The 20311-nt window shown below is 46.5% G+C and overlaps 1 pseudogene across 1 annotated transcript; it reads left to right on the forward strand.

The window, feature by feature from the left end:
- Positions 1–9792: 9792 nt before the first annotated feature.
- On the forward strand, positions 9793–11302 carry LOC310827156 (WD repeat-containing protein 5-like; annotated as a pseudogene). Its single transcript has 2 exons — positions 9793–10217; positions 10689–11302. The product of its transcript is annotated as a WD repeat-containing protein 5-like (transcript).
- The last annotated feature ends 9009 nt before the right edge of the window (positions 11303–20311 follow it).

Raw genomic sequence — 20311 nt, forward strand, 5'->3', positions numbered from 1 at the left:
CAACCCCAATGTTGCCTCAATACAGCTGCACGCTTCCATTGCTGGGCTCTGTTGAAAATGGCTTCTCCATGTGAACCAGGAAGTGACATCTCCAGACAACAGAACGACTCTTCTTATCTCTTTGGCTGCGATCTCCTGGGTGACGTGGACGCCGTTAGGCAATTGAACGTGCGTGTGTATCCCATCCATTTCCCTCCTTCCCACGCCTCCTCTGTGTGGCCCTGGGCACTGGCAACGCACGCTATGCCACTGCCGCCTCTCCCCATATATACCGACCCAGACTCTAGGATCATCCTCGGAGGCCCTTCTCTGTATGCCACCACTATGGGAAACAGGATTCCAGGCTAGGCAAGGGCTTGGTGTGATGCAGCCGGGCTCTCTCTTTATGTTCCTACTTGCTGGCAGAGTGACAAGAGCAGAGGGAAGGTAGCAGAAGAAAGGAATGCCATAGAAGCACCTTGGTGTAGGAGTGTTGCCTGAGTGAAACAAACTTCTGTGACAGCTTCCCAGTCCGGTGCCAACCAACCCTCATCAGTCTGGATCAACATGCCTTGCAAGCATCTAGCTGGGACCAGCTTTTATATAAAAGGAGTTTCCTTGCAGGGAAACAACTGCCAGGAATACCTCTCTCTGGGAGCCTTTGGCATTCAAACCTGGCACACGGATGGCATTGTTGAAAGAGCACTCTGGGCAAAACAGAGAAGAACAACAACAGGGATGTCTTTTAGGAATGGCTGAGTGTTGTTTTGCAGCCTGTTTTAGGACTGTTTCGCACTTTCAAGGGACTCAGGTGGCGCTTTGGGTAAAACCTCAGTGCCTAGGACTTGCTGATTACATGGTCGGCGGTTCGAATCCCCGCTACGGGGTGAGCTCCCGTCTTTCGGTCCCAGCTCCTGCCCACCTAGCAATTCGAAAGGACCCCTAAGTGCAAGTAGATAAATAGGTACCGCTTTATAGCGGGAAGGTAAACGGCGTTTCCGTGCACTGCTCTGGTTCACCAGAAGCGGCTTAGTCCTGCTGGCCACATGACCCGGAAGCTGTACACCGGCTCACTCAGCCAATAAAGCGAGATGAGCGCCGCAACCCCAGAGTCAGTCACGACTGGACCTAATGATCAGGGGTCCCTTTACCTTTACCTTTGCCTTTGCCTTTATTCTTTGCCTTAATAGATTGCACCAGAGGGAGATGTTGGTGGTAGCTGGTGGCAAGAGGGCCACAGGGTTCTTTCCAATGAATAAACATGTCCCATACATGATGAGAAGCGATTTTTCATATCCAAAGCGCATGCCTGCAAACAACATCACAAGGAGAATTCTAAGGAACAGGGAATCCCTTCCTGCCTTTGATTATCTGTGACACGATCCACCAAGAGCAATTTAGTAGGCTGTCACTTCCTTGCACCCTACATTGGGTCATGGGATTAGCAACTATGAAGCTGGAGGTGGGGTGAATGGCTTCCTATCAGCAGCCCAGCATCAAGCAGTCCAGCCAGATGGAACTTTCAACAAGTTACGGCAATGCGTCATTTCTGAAGAAAAGCACTTTCGAACGTCACGCCCAAGTACGACACACACACAGGAAGATCAACAGATTGGGATAAATTATTGTTTTGAATTTCTGAGCCACTAATTAAAGACGTTCATTGATGCCTGGGAAATTTAATTTAATTTAATCTGTGAAGCATATGACATGACTGGCGCTGTGTTCGACCCACCCTTGCTCCTCAGTTCCAGCGAAATTGCTAAACCACCGGCAACAAAAGGTTACAGGTAACTGAAATGTATCCGGTGGGAATATGAGCTGAAGCAGAAGTCATTGGAAATATGCCAATATTTACAGGGTTTTTATGCAGTCGTCTATTAGCGAGGTGGAGTGGGGAGCCAGCCCAAGACTTTTGGGAACTTGAGATGGAAAATACAAACAGCACCCATGAATTAGCATCCTGAGAGGGATCTGAACAGCTGACTAAGTACCTCCTTGAACTCAGAGACTTAAAGGCATTTCATCTTGGCTGGATAATTCCCATTGTGGTTTCAGCAATGGGAAAACAGTGTTTCCTCACAACTGCCACACTACCATGGGAAAATATATCTTAATAACTGTGGTCTCCAGGGAGAAGTAGCAGGTGTAGGTACACCTCAATTTTTGCTTCTGATCAACCTTGTCAATAGATGGCCTACTCACTAAAGATAGATCACAAAAGGGAGGAAGGTCCTCTTTCTTCTTCTGAGGGCAGAGCTAGGGTCTCTCCCAACTTTATAATTCTAGATTCTGTGAAATCTCTTTGAATGTCTAGGAATGTGCAGATAGTGTCTCCCTGTTGCTCACTATGAATGTAGTTCCATGGAACAGGGGCAGCCATACTAAAAGCTCTTCTCCAAGTTACTGTTGAGCGGCCTTCTGCTATCTTTTGAACTTCAAGAAGGAGCTCTCCTGAAGACAGCATCTCTCAAATCATGCTAGGAATTAAAGTCCTCCTGGAACGCAAATGGCTGGAGGAATTTAGACCTGGTCCTAAGGAAACATTTCCCCTCCTTTCCCTTGCTGGATCCTGGCTGGTGGACAGGCTTGTTGTCAGTGCAGCTAAGCTGGCTCAGAAACTAAAACATTTTCACCCAAAAAGAGAGGAACACAGCATGGGTGATGTTAGGAGCTTTGATCTGATTAGCGAACTGCCCCAGTAGGGTACCAGGGAGAGAGGAAGAAAGATGAAGCCATAACCTTTTCAGGAAGGTAAGGTGTGATATTGATGCAATAAATAATTAAATAAATAGGTAAAGGTAAAGGGACCCCTGACCATTAGGTTCGGTCATGGCCGACTCTGGGGTTGCGGTGCTCATCTCGCTTTAATGGCCGAGGGAGACGGTGTACAGCTTCTGGGTCATGTGGCCAGCATGACTAAGCCGCTTCTGGCAAACCAGAGCAGTGCACGGAAATGCCGTTTACCTTCCCACCGGAGTGGTACCTATTTATCTACTTGGACTTTGACGGGCTTTTGAACTGCTAGGTTGGCAGGAGCAGGGACCGAGCAGCGGGAGCTCACCCCGTCGCGGGGATTTGAACCGCCGACCTTCTGATCGGCAAGTCCTAGGCTCTGTGGTTTAACCCACAGCGCCACCCGTGTCCTAAACACGTGTCCGTGCAATAAATAAATACTTGCACTAAATAGTGATCATCATAAGCAACCTTTTCTTGCAGCAGAAAAGGAGGCACATTTGGAAGTTCATCAAGAAAACCCCAAGGTAGGAAATGTGGGGAGTCTTCCAATGGGAGCTGACTAAAAAGGTCCATGGAAAGAATTTTTTTATTTGAGAGATAATTAATAATGGGTTTTCTATTGCGCTGCAAGCTATGGAGGAAAGGTGCCAAATTGGCTGACGAGCAAAGGCATCCGTGCACCGTGGGGAACACCTTGTCCTAACATCTGCCATTCCGTTGCCTCCTGACAACATCGAAAGTTGAAGACTTTTCTATGCACAAAAATGGAAAGACGCATCATTAGCAGCAATGGAGGAAGGGCTGTTAAAGTGGCTGGATTTAGCTGAGACGGTGAAGCTGACAACTTTAATCAGAGAAAAGCCATTGTCAACATTTACTAAAGACTGGAAACTTCTTACGGACTTTTTGTGTGAAAAAGAAAATGAACTCATGATGTTTGGGTTTGAGGATTGGAGATAATGTTGGTTTATAGAAAGCGGTTTCACGGGGTGTTATTTTGGAGTGGATGTGTTGACTAATTTCTATATATACAGTAGCTGACAGATAAAGAACCAGAAGCTCTCTTTTTCTGTTCTTTTTCCTTTCCTATTTTCTTCCTTTGTCCTTTATCTTCTCTCTCTCTCTCTCTCTCTCTCTCTCTCTCTCTCTCTCTCTCTCTCTCTGCCTGCTTTGTGTTCTTATGTAGATTAGCCTTTTAGTTTTGATAAAAAGAAATTTGACAGTAATCTTTGTATTCCTAATAAATAATTTTTTTAAAAAAATTGTCCAGTAGCACCTTAGAGACCAACTAAATTTGTTCTGGGTATAAGCTTTTGTGTGCATGCACACTTCTTCAGATACTCTGAAATATTGGATTCTTGTCTCATTACACATGCTAAAGCTACTTTTGGTCATCTGCATACTATCCCTTGCTTTTTCCTGTAGGACTGATTGCAGTCATTAACAGTCATCAACAGTTACAAGTAGGTGGCTGTGTTGGTCTGCCGTAGTCGAAACAAAATAAAATAAATTCCTTCCAGTAGCACCTTAGAGACCAACTAAGTTTGTTATTGGTATGAGCTTTCGTGTGCATGCACACTTCTTCAGAACATGAAAGCTCATACCAATAACAAACTTAGTTGGTCTCTAAGGTGCTACTGGGAGGATTTTTTTTTTATTTTGAGTTGTCAACAGGTTTACCATACCCATTGAGTCAATCACCCATCTCCTACTACCCTTCTGAGAAATACCCCACCTTCCCACTATATATAAGGTTCTGGTTACTTCTGTTTCAGAGTATCTGAAGAAGTGTACATGCACACGAAAGCTCATACCAAGAACAAACTTAGTTGGTCTCGTAAGGTGCTACTGGACACTTTATTTATTTATTTATTTATTTATTTATTTATTTATTTATTTAATTCAACTGCGTCAGACCAACACCGCTACCTACCTGAATCTTTGTTTTCCTGTAGTTGAGATTCCTGCATTGCAGGGAGTTTGTACTAGATGATGCCAAGCAAAAAACAACAACAACCTCTATAACCAGGCCTTTGGTCTGTGACCTTTTAGATGTGGAATCTTTTTTAATGTATTCCTCTTGTACCTATGTGAAGTTTATTGTCTGGTTGGTTGGCTTTCGGTTGCCCTGGGCAAGATTAAGCAACTAACAAATTTAAGTAGCAACAAAACCCCTTTGTGTCCTGTAATGGTTCTAGGGGTTGCTCGTGCGTAAGTGGCTGCCACTCCTGGCTAGGTAACCTGGTTGAACCCTTTCTGTCTGGACAGCCTCACACCCGTGGCTGTCTCAGTCGCTGGCAGAATCCGTCAGTGGGCGTTTCTTGAACTTCTTCCAGCAAAGAAGTTCTTTGACGCCAAGTCTCCTCCTACTCTCCCTGCGCGGAAGTCTTCTGCGCAGGGAGGGTGTGGGCAGCAGAGTACCCGTGCTCTCCCCGCTGGTCTCCGGTGAAGAGTCCTGGAGCCTCCTCTCCGATTCCCCCATCTGCCCCCCTTCTCCACCGGTGTTACGCTGATTTCCTTCCCCAGGAGATGGGCTGCCTCTCTCCCTACTGGGACCCTCTCCGGCATCCCTCTGGAGCCTTCCCTCAGCCTCTGGCTCCGATGGCAGTTCCCTGACATGTCTCTTCCAATTCTACCATTCTACTCTATGGATCCTCAGCTTGGATCATGGCTGTCAAGCAAGCGACATTCCAGGGTGTGCCAGTTCTCCCAAAGGCCACTGACAGGTGTCTGGCTCTCAGTCCCATCCAGGCTGCAAAGAAAGCAGGTTGGTGCCTGCATGAGTGCCATTGTTTCACGATCTCTTCCGTATACGTAGCTGCAAGTCACCACACACTCAGGTCATCTTGACAGTGTTGGGAAGCACAGCTAAGCGCTATCTCAGAGTGCCATGTTGACCTGAATGGGTGGACCGCATGAGCCAAGTGTTGAACACTGGAATCCCTTGCTCTGCTGTGGATGATACCAGTCGGGAATGCAATTCCTGGATCATATGCCTGGGTCTCTGGAAACGAAATAATGGCCTCCAGCAGCTGCATCAGTGTTTTCATTTCAAGTTGCTGCTCCTGGTATCATCAAAACATCATCATCGAAGTCTTAACCTGATCTTAGCTCAATGTCCTGCCCTGTGTTCTTTACTTGCAGCACTGTTTCTTTTCTGCTGCAGTTCGGCTTCCATCAAAAACTACATTATTTGCCTCACTGTTCACTGGGGTGGAATTTTACCTAGTTCATTACATTATTCCACACCATTAAGTGTGAACGCCGTGCATTTCAGTGCAAAGGAAACGCAATACAAATTGCAAAGGGCAAAAACATGTCATAGATTAAGTACAGTATTGGATACAACTTTGTATTCTTTATTCGCAATGCCATCTTACAAAATAAGCACCCTGTATTATTATATTTGTATACTGCCCTTCATCCGAAGATCCCTGAGCAGTTCACGGCAGAAAAGTGCAAAAAAATGTGAATATAAAATATGCAATAATACAGAAATTAAAACAAGCCAATAACCTCCCCCCCACACACAAATGTTAATCAGCAGCAGTATTTTGTGTTGTGTAGGCTCCTATGATATAAGTTATGGGCTCCCCATCATTTGAATTTAGAGCTTAATAATTATTTCACTATTGATATACTTCTTAATTGTATTTCAGTTCAACAGTTATTTGATAAAATACATATTTTGTTATGTGCAAATGGCTTTAGATACCTATGAGGTCCATAAATTACATATATATATGTAGCATATATTCAACACAAAAAACAGTGGCAATTGGTTGTTGACAAAGGACAGCTGGGCGTGTAAAGGGCCCCATTACCTTCAGTAGCTTAGGGGCCTCATCCAACCTCAATCCGGCCCTGCTCAGGACCCATGCACAGAATGTGCAACGGCACTTGCCGTGCCCCACCAAAGGCTGACGCAATGAATTGCCACCTGCAGAAGGACTTCTCCATCCCAACCAGTTCGGCACCACCCACCAATACAGGGCTTTGGTGCCCCAGTCAGTCACCCACCATTCTTCTCCCATCTCTTCCCAGTGTGGGTGCATCACCTTCCATGAGCACCTAGCAGGAGCGGGTCTCCTCATTCTTCCAATCTTCCATCCAGTTCTCCACATTTCTGCAATGATTTCATGAATTCCCGTAAACACTGACCAGCATTTTAGTGTGAATTTCTCCCAAGAGGCACATTTTTACGCAGTTTAAAGTAATGTGTGCCTCTTTGCAAGCCGTTTCCTCCAATAGGATGAATTTTTGTGTGAGATTTTCACTGATACGCGCAGACTTCCCTCTAGTGTGTGCATTTCAGCACACATCACTTGGCTGGGGACATGTTTTGAAGGAGGACTGTGATTCGGTTTGCAAATGGTCAGTGTGGTGTAGTGGTTAAGAGTGGTAGATTTGTAATCTGGGGAACCGGGTTCGCATCTCCGCTCCTCCACATGCAGCTGCTGGGTGACCTTGGGCCAGTCACTTCTCTGAAGTCTCTCAGCCTCACTCACCTCACAGAGTGTTTGTTGTGGGGGAGGAAGGGAAAGGAGAATGTTAGCCGCTTTGAGACTCCTTCGGGTAGTGATAAAGCGGGATATCAAATCCAAACTCCTCTTCTTCTCTTCTTTCAGAAAGTGTGAATTAGGTAGGTTTGCCTTTGAACTGAATATAATTTCTTCCCCCACTCCTAACACAAACACACACACACCTTTCTCAAAATTAGAGATATTTTTTCTCCTCCAAGCATCTGTGCAGGACCCAACTAGCACGTCTGGAGGGCAGAACCGCAATGACTCAAGCACCTCTATGAGTTATTTATGAGTTTCTCCGTGTATTCAACTGGATGAAACTGGCTTCCTCCTTCCGTCCCCTCACCCTTTCCCTTCAGACTCCTCTGCTTTCAGCTCATCTGCCTTCAGTTTTTGGAGGGGGGAGTTGGTCCTCCCCGAGTCGTGAAAGCATACATCCTGCCTAGTGGAACTGGTTACCTCAGTCTGCCAACACACACCCTGACTCCTGTGCGTGTGTGTGTGTGTGTGTGTGTGTGTGGCACAATCTTTTTGCCAGCTCAGCCTGTTAAAGGAGGCACAATGAAGCAATTGTCTCAAGGCGGATTGAACCAGAAGAAACAGGACTGAACCAGAAAAAGCACAACCCGGAGTTGGCAAAGGCAGGCTGGTTGCCTGCCAAACCTGGGATGTTTTAACATCTGCACTTGCTGCTCCTGCTGCAAACAGGAGGAAGTTCCGGGGGCATCCTCTGACAGAGTCACATCCCTTGAAAGCAGAGCGTCTCGGAGTTTTGTGGCACGCTCTTCTTGCAGAATCTGTCTCCATGCAGGCTGTGGAGAGAGAGATGGGGCAACCAGACTGAAGCAGCATCCATTCTGAAGCTGAGCAAAGCGTTGGCAAGGGAGAAAATTCAGATTATTTATTACTGAGAGCCAGTGTGGTGTAAGTGGTTAAGAGCGGTAGTCTCGTAATCTGGGGAACCCGGTTCGCGTCTCCGCTCCTTCACATGCAGCTGCTGGGTGACCTTGGGCTAGTCACACTTCTCTGAAGTCTCTCAGCCCCACTCACCTCACAGAGTGTTTGTTGTGGGGGAGGAAGGGAAAGGAGAATGTTAGCCGCTTTGAGACTCCTTAAAGGGAGTGAAAGGCGGGATATCAAATCCAAACTCTTCTTCTTCTTCTTCTACTGTACAATTGCGTTTTACATGGCGTTTCAATTCGAAGGGTACTGTGTATATACTGCAATCATGTAGACCACAGCTCTGTCCACTTGGAAGCCCCCCCCCCCCTCAGAGCATTCAGGGATCCACCAGGATCCATAAGATTCCGAGGGTGGACCATCTGAATTGGTCCCACACTCTTGCAGAGGGGAATTGCTGCCGTGAGTCCAGGCTCCACGAGTTTGGCCTAGGAGCAAAGACCAAGTCAAAGCTATGTCCTGTTCTCTGCATAAGTCAGATGATAATGACAGACAATCCCATTGTCACCATAGAGGCCGTGATATCCTCATCTGGTTCAGCAGCTCCTGCTGCTTCTATCTTCATAGCCGAGTAGGATTGTCTTCCATAAACATGGTTTTTAAAAGTGAGTCTGTAAGTGACTGTGGAGGCCAATTCTGAATCTGCATGAACTTCCACAGTGGGGAAATAGGTTTCTGAGTGGGAGTTGATCATGGTGAGAGTTTACTAAGCATGCCTTCCTCTTAGCGCGTTTCTCCCTTTTGTCCTGAGTTCAAGCGTCTTCAAAACCCATGACACCTTTGGTAAAGGCTGTTCTCCAACTGGAGGACTCGCAGACCAGTGTTTTCCAGTTGTCGGTGTTTACTTCAGTGTGACTGCTGAAGTCACCCAGGATTATCATCCAGGATTCCTTCAACACAAATATAGGATGGGGGACACCTTGACAGAAGTCCGTGTGAAAAGGATTTAGGGTTCTTAATAGACCACAAGCTTAACATGAATCAACAGGGTGATGCAGCAACAACAAAAAGCTAATGCAATTCTAGGCTGCGTCAACAGAAGTATAGCATCCAGGTTAAGGGAAGTAATAGTCCCACTCTATTCTTTGGTCAGACCACAGCTGGAGTCCCGTGTTCAGTTCTGAGCATCCCATTTTAAGGATGATATTGACAAGCTGGAATGTATGCAGAGGAGGGTGACCAAGAGGTTCAAGGGTCTAGAAACCAAGACTTAGGAAGAACAGTTGAAGGAGCTGCAGATATTTAGCCTGGAGGAGAGGAGGCTGAGAGTTGACATGATGACCACCTTCAAATATCTCAAGGGCTGTCACATGGAAGATGGCACAAGCTTATTTTCTGCTGCTCCAAAGGGGAATACCCAAACCAATGAATTCAAAAAACATGAAAGGAGATTCTGACTTAACATTAGGAAGAACTGGTTGCAGGTGCGCAGGTGTGCAGGTGAAGGCGGCGGTGGCAGAGGAGGAGGAAGAGGAGAAAGTAGAGCCTCTAGCCATGCCTTAAGTAGGAGACTCCCTTCTTTGAATTGCCCTGCTCTTCCATCCCTTCAAGGGCCTAGATCCTTCCTGGCTTGCTAGTTTTTACAGCCATGGCAATGGAAGAGAAGAAGCCAGATTCAGTATCAGCCAAAACACCATCGACACCCTCCTCTTCAAGCAATCAGAGCAAGCCTGTCTCTGTAAAACCAAACTGTGCCCTGAAGTTCACACTGGCAGGACACACAAAAGCTGTCTCATCAGTGAAATTCAGTCCCGATAGGGAGTGGCTGGCCAGTTCCCCAGTTATAAAAATCTGGGCCACCTATGACAGCAAATTTGAGAAGACCGTATCTGGCCACAAGCTGGGAATTTCTGATGTTGCTTGGTCATCTGATTCAAACTTTTTTTTGTATCTGCCTCATATGACAAAACTCTCAGAATTTGGGGTGTGAGCTCGGGGAAATGTTTGAAAACCTTGAAGGGGCGCAGCAGCCACATCTTCTGCTGCAAGTCCAACCCACATTGTCTCAGGATCGTTTGATGCGAGTGGGAGGATCTTCCTCTTCTTATTCATTGGCAATCACTCATAGCCGAGTAAGATTGTCTTCCACAAACACGGTTTTAACAATGAGTCCGTAAGTGACTGTGGAGGCCAATTCTGGATCCAGACGTCCTTCCACAGTGGGGACATTGGTTTCCGGGCGGGAATTGATCACGGTGTGGATTTGCCAAGCGTGCCTTCCTCCTAGCACATTTCTCCCTTGCATCCTGAGTTTGAGTGTCTTCAAAGTCCATGACACCATTGGTAAAGGCTGTTCTCCAACTGGAGCGCTCTCAGGCCAGTGTTTCCTGGTTGTCAGTATTTATACTACTTTTTTTAGATTTGCCTTGAGACAGTCTTTAAACCTCTTTTGTTGACCACCAGCACTACGCTTTCCATTTTTAAGTTTGGAATAGAATACTTTCTTTGGAAGACGATTATCAGGCATCCGCACAACATGACCAGTCCAACGAAGTTGATGTTGAAGAATCATTGCACGGGACGTCAAAACCAGGAAATTCCAAAAAACCCTGCCAGCCCATTCTGACCCGGTTTCAGCGGTGCATTTTAACCATGATGGCTCCTTGATAGTGTCCAGCAGCTATGATGGCCTCTGCTGAATCTGGGATACAGCATCAGGACAGTGTTTGAAAACGCTGATTGATGATGACAACCCCTCTGTGTCCTTTGTGAAGTTCTCTCCCAGTGGCAAATATATTCTAGCAGCAACACTGGACTGCACTCTTAAGCTTTGGGACTGCAGCAAAGGAAAGTGCCTAAAGGCCATAAGAAGTACTGCATCTTTGCCAACTTCTCCGTTACTGGTGGAAAGTGGATCACGTCTGGTTCACAGGACAACCTGGTTTACATTTGGAACCTCCAAACTGTACAAGAGACCGTACAGCAAATTCCAGGGCATACAGATGTTGTGATTTCTACAGCATGCCATCCGACAGAGAACATCATTGCCTCAGCAGCTCTAGAAAATGACAAAACAATTAAATTTTGAAAGAATGACTGCTAAAATGCTTTCAGCATCACTTCAGAGACTGCTGGGGGCTGTCTGGGAAACATGGGGGTATTTTCTCAAAGCAACCTTTGAGAAGATGATGTCTCCTAGTCTTGGTCCAAAAAACTTCTCTCTTTGGCTAGTCTCCAAACTGGGCAAATATAGTTCTTTTTTTTGGGGGGGGGATAATAAAAAGGTTTGGTTTTCTTTGATGATTTGGTGGCTTTTCCTACTGGGAAGCCATTAACTATTCTCTCCTTTGAGAATAAGATGTCATCCTTATTGCTTGGAGGGAACTCTGTCTGCTAACAGCAACCACCGCCAAGTCATAAACTTAGAAAGAATCTGGATATGTTAATATTTTAAAAGAAAAAGAAAAAAGATCCAGGCAGGTAGGCCCTAGTTCATAAAACTTTAAATAGAAGAGCCATGGTGCCTAATTATTAAAGGCAATTTTTTTAACGTGACCAAACAAGTGTTCTTTTGCCTTGTGCCTCTTCTTATTTCCCACCCACCCAAGTTTCCAGAACCTGTGATTAAATCACCCTTTCTTTGTCCTTCTGTGTAGTGCACCCTGTTCATCACACTCTCCAATAGATGTTATTTGACAGTAAAAACCTATTCAAGCTTTCCACCCCACTCCAAATTACCAGTTCACCCCTGTCCTCCAAAGTCCTTGCTTGCGGCTTTTTGTTTGTTTTTACTTAAAAAATATATATTCTCCAAATTTCACAAACTTTCTACAGTTATTTCAGTGTGAAAAAACAAAACAAAACACTTTTTTATCTTGGAAGCCTCGTATGAGCTCGTATTTGCTAATGGTATGGCTTTATTCTCTCCCCCCCCCCCCGCTTCCACATTGGTATATTCCTTTTCTACCCTTTCTTCCCTCTCCTCTGCCCTTATCAATATTTTACGATATGGTTACCATATGCACAATAAAAGGTGGGGTTTTTTTGGGGGGGGGACATTAGGATGAACTTTCTGGTGGTAAGAGCAGTGGCGGAGCTCCATGCTCCAGCACCTGGAATGGCGAATGTGCGGGGACGTGGCATGCATCCCAGGGTGTGTGTTGCACAACCCACGGGGGTGTGACACGCAGCACGGGACATGTGTGGCACGTGGCGCGCATCCCGGGGTGCACGGCGAACCGCGCACGTCCAGAGGGGGCAGCCTCAATGTCATCCCCCCGGGATGGCACCTGGGGGGGCACTCCCGCTGCCCCCACTTTCGTCCGCCAGTGGGTAAGAGCTGTTTGACAGTGGAATGGACTCCAGCGTGGTGTAGTGGTTAAGAGTGGTGGACTCGTAATCTGGTGAACCGGGTTTGCTTCCCCGCATGCAGCTCCACATGCAGCTGCTGGGTCACCTTGGGCTAGTCACACTTCTCTGAAGTCTCTCAGCCTCACTCACCTCTCAGAGTGTTTGTTGTGGGGGAGGAAGGGAACGGAGATTGTTAGCCGCTTTGAGACTCCTTTGGGTAGTGATAAAGCGGGATATCAAATCCAGACTACTTCTCCTCCTCCTCCTCCTCCTCCTCCTCTTCTTCTTCTTTCTTCAGAAGGTGGTGGACTGTTACCCAGGGCTTCTAAACAGGAGCTGGGAGGCCACCTGTCACGGATTGTTTACCTGTTATTCCTGCACTGCAGAGCATTTTTAGGGTGGCGATACATCCGGAAATTCCCGGACACAGCCAAAATTATTCAGCTGAAAGCAGTGTCCGGGTGGAAATCACTAAAAATGGCAACAGACGTACGGCAACCTGTGTCGACAGTATACTTTAGGGGAAAGAAGCTCAACAACTTTTGTGTTCGGATTTTCACTTTTTGAAAGATGGCAACCCTAGACTAGATGAGCCTTGGGGACCCCTTCTAAGCTACAGTTCTGTGACTCTATGAGCACCTTCCTCAGCCAGCTCAGTCCAGGAGGCTGTTGGGCAGCTGGGTGGACAGGACATTAGCGGCACCTCTGATGTTTCTGTAAAATCCAGCATCAAATGAAGGCTCTCTAGCCCTCTTCCAAGACTCAGAGGTTTCCTGGTGAGCGAAAATAAGCTCTGGTGAAACACGGCAAAGGTCAGATCACTCTGATCCGGCCAGATAAAAGGGGGGGGGGAGATTGCATCATTTAGTCACTGGATGAGTGTGTGGAGGAAACCATTTGTGTATCACACGCATTACCCATCGTGGCAGAAAGGTATGAGCAGAGAGCATGACTCTTTGAACTTCTTCAAAGGAGTTCCTGGAAGTGAGCGTGTCACAGCGATTTTGGAACCGGGAATTGGTCAACGAGGTGAGTTCCAGCGGCCTCACCCCCAGACCTTTGATCCCATGAATGCAATAGTTCTTTAATCCCTCAAAGGAGGGAAAGTTGGGAATCCGTCTGAGTGACAGGAAAGGAGGATTCTCAAAACCAAGATATTATGCAATGAAGTATTGTAACGTGGAACCTTAGAAGATAAGAGACAGACGGAATTGCAGCCTGCCCCAAATCCTTGAGAAAGAGTGGGAAATGCCCAATAAATTGCATCTTATGGTTGTTTCCTAAAACTGTTTCTCTTCTATCAACACCGCCCATCCATTCTCACTCTCTCTGCCTTCCCAGAACCTCTTCTCTTTGTTAGCCTTGCCTTTGGAAAGGCAATAAACCTTGTCAAGGAAATAAACAACTATCTGACTTTTAGAAGACATCTGAAGGCAGCCCTGTTTGGGGAGGTTTTTAATGTTTGATGGTCTACCGTGTTTTAATATTCTGTTGGGAGTGCCCAGAGTGGCTGTGGAAACCCAGCTAGATGGGCGGGGTAGAAATAATAAATTATTATTATTATTATTATTATTATTATTATTATTATTATTATTTGCCTTCTCCAGCCAAGTACAGTGGTACCTCAGGCTAAGTACTTAATTCGTTCCGGAGGTCCATTCTTAACCTGAAACTGTTCTTAACCTGAAGCACCACTTTAGCTAATGGGGCCTCTTGCTGCCGCCACGCTGCCGGAGCACGATTTCTGTTCTTATCCTGAAGCAAAGTTCTTAACCTGAAGCGCTATTTCTGGGTTAGCGGAGTCTGTAACCTGAAGCGTATGTAACCCGAGGTACCACTGTAACGAGTCAAAAGTGAAAACCACATTAGTGAAAACCACTTACAAAGAGGCATCATGTTGTGGGGATTGCTTTGCCGAAATGGAAATAGTAGGAGAACGTCCCCCTAAAACGCTGATGGTTTTTCCGAAATAAATAAAAATATAATTGAAACTGATATGGAAATGTAGAAAACTAAACCTTAGATTATCAGGGGTTGGGGTGGGAGAAAGAAATGAAGAGAAACATCCCTGCGTTGATATGTGAATGTAATTCAGCTCTTGAACTGGTTGAAAGGTTATGTAGCCTCATCTACCTCCTCAGTTTCCGCCCCCCAAGACTTGTTCTTTTAAATTTATTTATTCATTCAAAAAATTATATATCTTCTTCTTTGGCGATCACTTGTAGCCGAGTAAGATTGACTTCCATAAACACGGTTTTAACAATGAGTCCATAAGTGACTGTGGAGGCCAGTTCTGGATCCACACGTCCTTCCACAATGGGGACATTGGTTTCCGGGCAGGAGTTGATCAAGGTGTGGATTTGCCAAGCATGCCTTCCTCTTAGCACATTTCTCCCTTGCATCCTGAGTTCGAGTGTCCTCAAAGTCCATGACACCTTTGGTAAAGGCTGTTCTCCAACTGGAGCGTTCGCAGGCCAGTGTTTCCAAGTTGTCGGTGTTTATACTACATTTTTTAAAGATTTGCCTTGAGACAGTCTTTAAACCTCTTTTGTTGACCATTACGCTTTCCATTTTTAAGTTTGGAATAGAGTAGTTGCTTTGGAAGATGATCATCAGGCATCCACACAACATGACCAGTTCAACGAAGTTGATGTTGAAGAATCCTTGCTTCAACACTGGTGATCTTTACTTCTTCCAGTAGACTGATATTAGTTCGCCTGTCTTTCCAAGTGATGTGTAAAATTTTTTGGAGATACTGTTGATGGAATCTTTTGAGGAGTTGGAGATGGCGTTTATAAGTGGTCCATGTTTCACAAGCATATAGTAAGGTTGGTAGTACAATAGCTTTGTAAACAAGCATTTTGGTTTTCCTGTGAATGTCCTGGTCCTTAAACACTTGGTGCTTCAATCGGGAGAAAGTCGCACTCGCAGAGCTCAGGCGATGCTGGATTTCGGCATCATTGTTGGCCATTGTGGAAAGATAACTGCCTAGGTAGGAGAAGTGATCAACATTTTCCAACGTTACACTATTGAGTTGGATTTGTGGCGCTGCAGAGGGGTTATTTTGTACTTGTTGGTGCAGCACTTTGGTTTTTTTGGATGTTAAGTGATAGGCCAAGCTTTTCGTAAGCTTCTGCAAAGATATTTAGGATGGTTTGGAGGTCATCCTCTGAGCGTGCACACACTATGTTGTCATCAGCATACTGAAGCTCTACATTACTTCCGAGTTTCGCTGCTCATGCATGTGCAGACAGTCAAAATGACTTCACGCGCATGCGCGGAAGCGGCGACCCGTGACCCACGCATGCACAGATGCACAGTCGCTTCTTACGTTCTGTTCAGGATGTGAACGGGGCTCCGGAACGGATCCCATCCGCATCCCGAGGTACCACTGTACTGAGGACTCACCAGCAAAGAGATGCTGAGATCTTAGCGCTTCTGCTGAACATCCTCTTTGACCAAAACAATTTGGCTCAGCTTTTTTGCTCTCCAGCAAAAGATCAAGGTCAATTACCTGCAGTCATTCTCAATTCCGGTCGTGAAAGATACTGAGGATGAGAATGTGAAAGAGCCTTGCAGCTCCTGATCCCCGGAAATGGGGTTGTTGTGTGAGTCACGGATCTTCCCAGAAAAAAAAAAGTGTGTCAACAAAAGGAAAAGGGTTGTAAAGGACTCAAGAAAGGACAGCAAGGAGGACTCTGCATGAGGAAATCTAAAATTGCATCAGTTGCGGCTTCAGCATTGTGAGTGAGGGATTAAAGAAGCAGAGATGGCTTGAGTCATACGACACACCGGTTATGGGTTGCCTTGGGACAGAGCTAGGTGCACGCAGTTCCCTCTGAAATCCAGGGAGGTTAAGATAGACTATGTGACTTAAGTTCCAATGTTCCAGTTTAATGGGAACTAAGTGCATAAGAATGGAAGAGGGGCCTGCTGGATCAGGCCAATGCCCCATCTAGTTCAGCATCCTGGTCTCACAGTGGCCCACCAAAAGCCTCTTCTGGAAAACCCAGAAGGCTAAGGAGAAAATCCTATGGAAATCCGGAATAGAGTCCCTAAGATAGTTGGATGGCTCCTTGTACACCTCCTTCCAGCAACTCCTGCAGCCCAGCTGGTGCAGAATGTATTGCTTGGCTTTCCTTTGGACCACATCGGCGTGGCCAAGAGGTCCTGGGGTCTGGGCATTCCAGGACTTCCATATTCAGTGTCCAGGCTTGTGACCCAGAGAGGCATCTCGGTGCTACTAACGCCGCAAAAACAATATGGGAGGGGGCAGGTACAAGTTACCGGTTTCTGCCGCCACAACAGGCGCTGCGATTCTCCAGTGATTCGACCTCACCCCCAGAGGTGAACTCCATTGCGTCTTTTTTTGATTATTATTATTATTACGTTTTCTGTGTTACAATTTAAAATTCTAATTTTACATCCTTAACATATCAGTGACTTCCCTTCTTCTCTTTCCATGGTTCATTTATTTTACAAAAACTATACCATTCAGTATTCCATTATTGCTTCCATCAAAACTTGTTTATACTGTTTGAATTTATCTTAATGCTGCCAGCGTTTACAGCTGAAAAGCGAACTCCATTGTGTCTTGAGACAGACGGATGCCAACAATACCGCCCTTCATCTGAGGATCATGGGGTAGTTTACAATATAAAAACACAGAAATATATATTGAGGATGCCTTGCTATCTTCTAGCTTGCTCTCTCTTGGCTTTTGAAACGCCAACTGCGCTGCCAGTTCCTCGCTTTTGCTATAGGATTTTGATGACCTTCCCAACAGGGAGGCCCCTTGCAACCTTGACCTGGTTTTGCGTCTGTAATTTTTGCTTTATTAGCTTCCACAGAGGCGCTTAATCATCAAAGCACAGAGTGAGGAGTCAGGAAGACAAGAGCACAGGCATGGGGCAAGTTCTGCTTTAGGTGGTAAAACTGCACCACTTTGGGCTGCATAACCAAGCCTTATGAAGAACAGTTGAGAGAATTGGGTAATTTCAGCCTAGAGAGGAGAAAATGGAGAGGTGATATTTAATATAATAATGATGTTATTAAGAACGATATGATTGGCATCTTCAAATATCCCATAGGAAGAAGAAGAAGAAGAAGAAGAAGAAGAAGAAGAAGAAGAAGAAGAAGAAGAAGAGGAGGAGGAGGAGGAGGAGGAGTTTGGATTTGATATCCTGCCTTTCACTCCCCTTCAGGAGTCTCAAAGCTCCTAACATTCTCCTTTCCCTTCCTCCCCCACAACAAACACTCTGTGAGGTGAGTGGGGCTGAGAGACTTCAGAGAAGTGTGACTAGCTCAAGGTCACCCAGCAGCTGCATGTGGAGGAGCGGAGACGCGAACCCGGTTCCCCAGATTATGTGACTACCGCTCTTAACCACTACACCACACTGGCTCTCGTATGGAAGAAAGAACAAGGAAGGAAATTCCAACTCAACATTAGGAAGAACTTTCTGATGTCAAGAGCTGTTTGACAGTGGAATGGCTGACTTTGGAAAGTGACAGACTCTCATTCATTGGGGATTTTTAAACCAAGGTTGGATGGCCATCTGTCAGGGATGCTTCAGCTGCGATTGCAGGGAGCTGGACTAAATGAAGGCCCCTTTCAAATCTACAACTCTAGGATAGCATAAGAAGAAGTTTCCAGCTGCTGGATCAAGCCAATGGTCACCTAGTCCAGTATCTCATTGTGAGTCAAGGACCCGCCACCCGCACAGGAGTATAATAAGACACAAAGACACATTATTTTAGGTTAATGGGCCAAATTAGGCCACAACTTTTATTGGTTACAGCATGTGAGTAGTATTGGCTTAGGCATTGGATGAAACAGCAATACCAGACTCCACAGGAGTCATATCAGGGTTAATAACCAATGGGAGGAGCTTGTTGGTGCAAATACAACTGGAAGCTCCCCCATGACATCACCGGGGGTCGTGCCATGGCCCTAGCCACCAGCAGGGCATCGGACAGGATCCACGACCACCGGATTGCTTTAACGAAATACCCAAAAGAGGAGAGGTAGATGATGGCCCATACCCAATCCTCCAACACAGCACACATATTCCAATGCCTAACCGCCAATACCAGAAAGTTGTGACGAGTTGCTACGAAGTAGGCGAAAAAACCAAGAGGCTGGTGCCAATTTGCCAAATGGATAAAAAAAGTCCTACCAGGCCCCTTGGGCAACCAAGGCAACCAACCGAAGTCCATAGCAAGGTCAATACGCAAAAAAAGCTGACCTAAGAGGGAGGGTGGGAGATCCAAAGAAAGCAGGAACAGACTGGGAGCTGAGCGCAGCCACGGCTGTTTAAACGCATTTAGCCCCACCCACCAGCCAGCCCTATTGGTTGGCTGGAAGGCTTGGCCGCGGCAGAAGAAGCAATCAGGGGCAGAGATCCGAGCACGCCTCCCTGCCCCTGCGGGAAGCTGCTCCTGCTCACAACCTCTCCCCTCTGGGAGGAGGAGAGGCCTTCTCAGCCAGATGCCTATGGAAAGCCTGGAAGGACTATGTGCAAAAGCCCTCTTCCCTCGTGTGGCTTCCAGCAACCGGCATTCAGTAGCATTGCTGCTTCAGGCAGTGGTTGTAGAACATATCTGTTCTACAACTGATAGTTGGATTGGCTGTCTCTTTTCTACACAGCAATTAAAGGTTCAGGAGCCCTGAGCTCTTTTGCATTTTGCCAGCCAGGGCTGAATTTTCCTCCGCACACAATGTTCTCCCCACCCGGAAAACGAGCTAGTCCAAGAGAAAGCTTTAATAATAATAATAGTAATAGTAATTGGTCTTCTTTGTCTAGAGAGTATTTTTGGACAGCAGAGGCGTTTCCCAGGCAATTACCCAAGTACTCCTCGACAGATGATGAAATGCCCAAATCTGAGTGGGGATGTGCTGCTCAGCATGAAAGCTTAGCACACCATGGGAAATAATGTGTTCAGCAATAGTCAATGACTCCTGCATTCCCAGGGGTCATCAAACGGACAAAAGCAAGCACGGGTGTGTAACATTAGCCAGGTCGTCTCTTGCCTATTGCAAAGCTCCAAGCGATTTGCAAAAGAGAAACTGGTGTGGGAGGGATAGGAGGGGCTTAGCCCTTCAGCTACCAGTTACTTTTTTTGCGAGATATCCTCCCCACAGCTACTTGTGAGTATTATTCCTAGTGCTTTCCCCCCAAGAAAAATAGGTGCCGGAACTCACCATGAAGTTGTTAGGGCAAGTCACCGTAACAGATGCTGATTCGACCACAACCAAGTTGACCGCTCCCGGAGGTGCTAAAAGCTACAGCAAGCTGTCTCCCTAGCTGGTTTGGGGGTCGCCTCTGGTTCTGGTGCAGATCAAATATAGGCGCCCCCACCTCCATCATTAGGGACACGGGGGTGCTGTGGGTTAAACCACAGAGCCTAGGACTTGCCGATCAGAAGGTCGGCAGTTCGAATCCCCGCAATGACGGGGTGAGCTCCCGTTGCTCAGTCCCTGCTCCTGCCCACCTAGCAGTTTGAAAGCACGTCAAAGTGCAAGTAGATAAATAGGTGCCACTCTGGCGGGAAGGTAAACGGCGTTTCCGTGCGCTGCTCTGGTTTGCCAGAAGCGGCCTAGTCATGTTGGCCACATGACCCAGAAGCTGTATGCCGGCTCCCTCGGCCATTAAAGCGAGATGAGCGCCACAACCCCAGAGTCGGTCACGACTGGACCTAATGGTCAGGGGTCACTTTACCTTTACCTCCATCATTGTCTTAGATTAAGGCGGATGGTTAGGGCAGCTTGGAAGGGGCCTCGTGCCAACATGTGTGCATACAATAGCTGGCAAGCTTAA

Source organism: Podarcis gaigeae, assembly GCF_964106915.1.
Source record: "Podarcis gaigeae genome assembly, chromosome: 11".
Classification (NCBI taxonomy): domain Eukaryota; kingdom Metazoa; phylum Chordata; class Lepidosauria; order Squamata; family Lacertidae; genus Podarcis; species Podarcis gaigeae.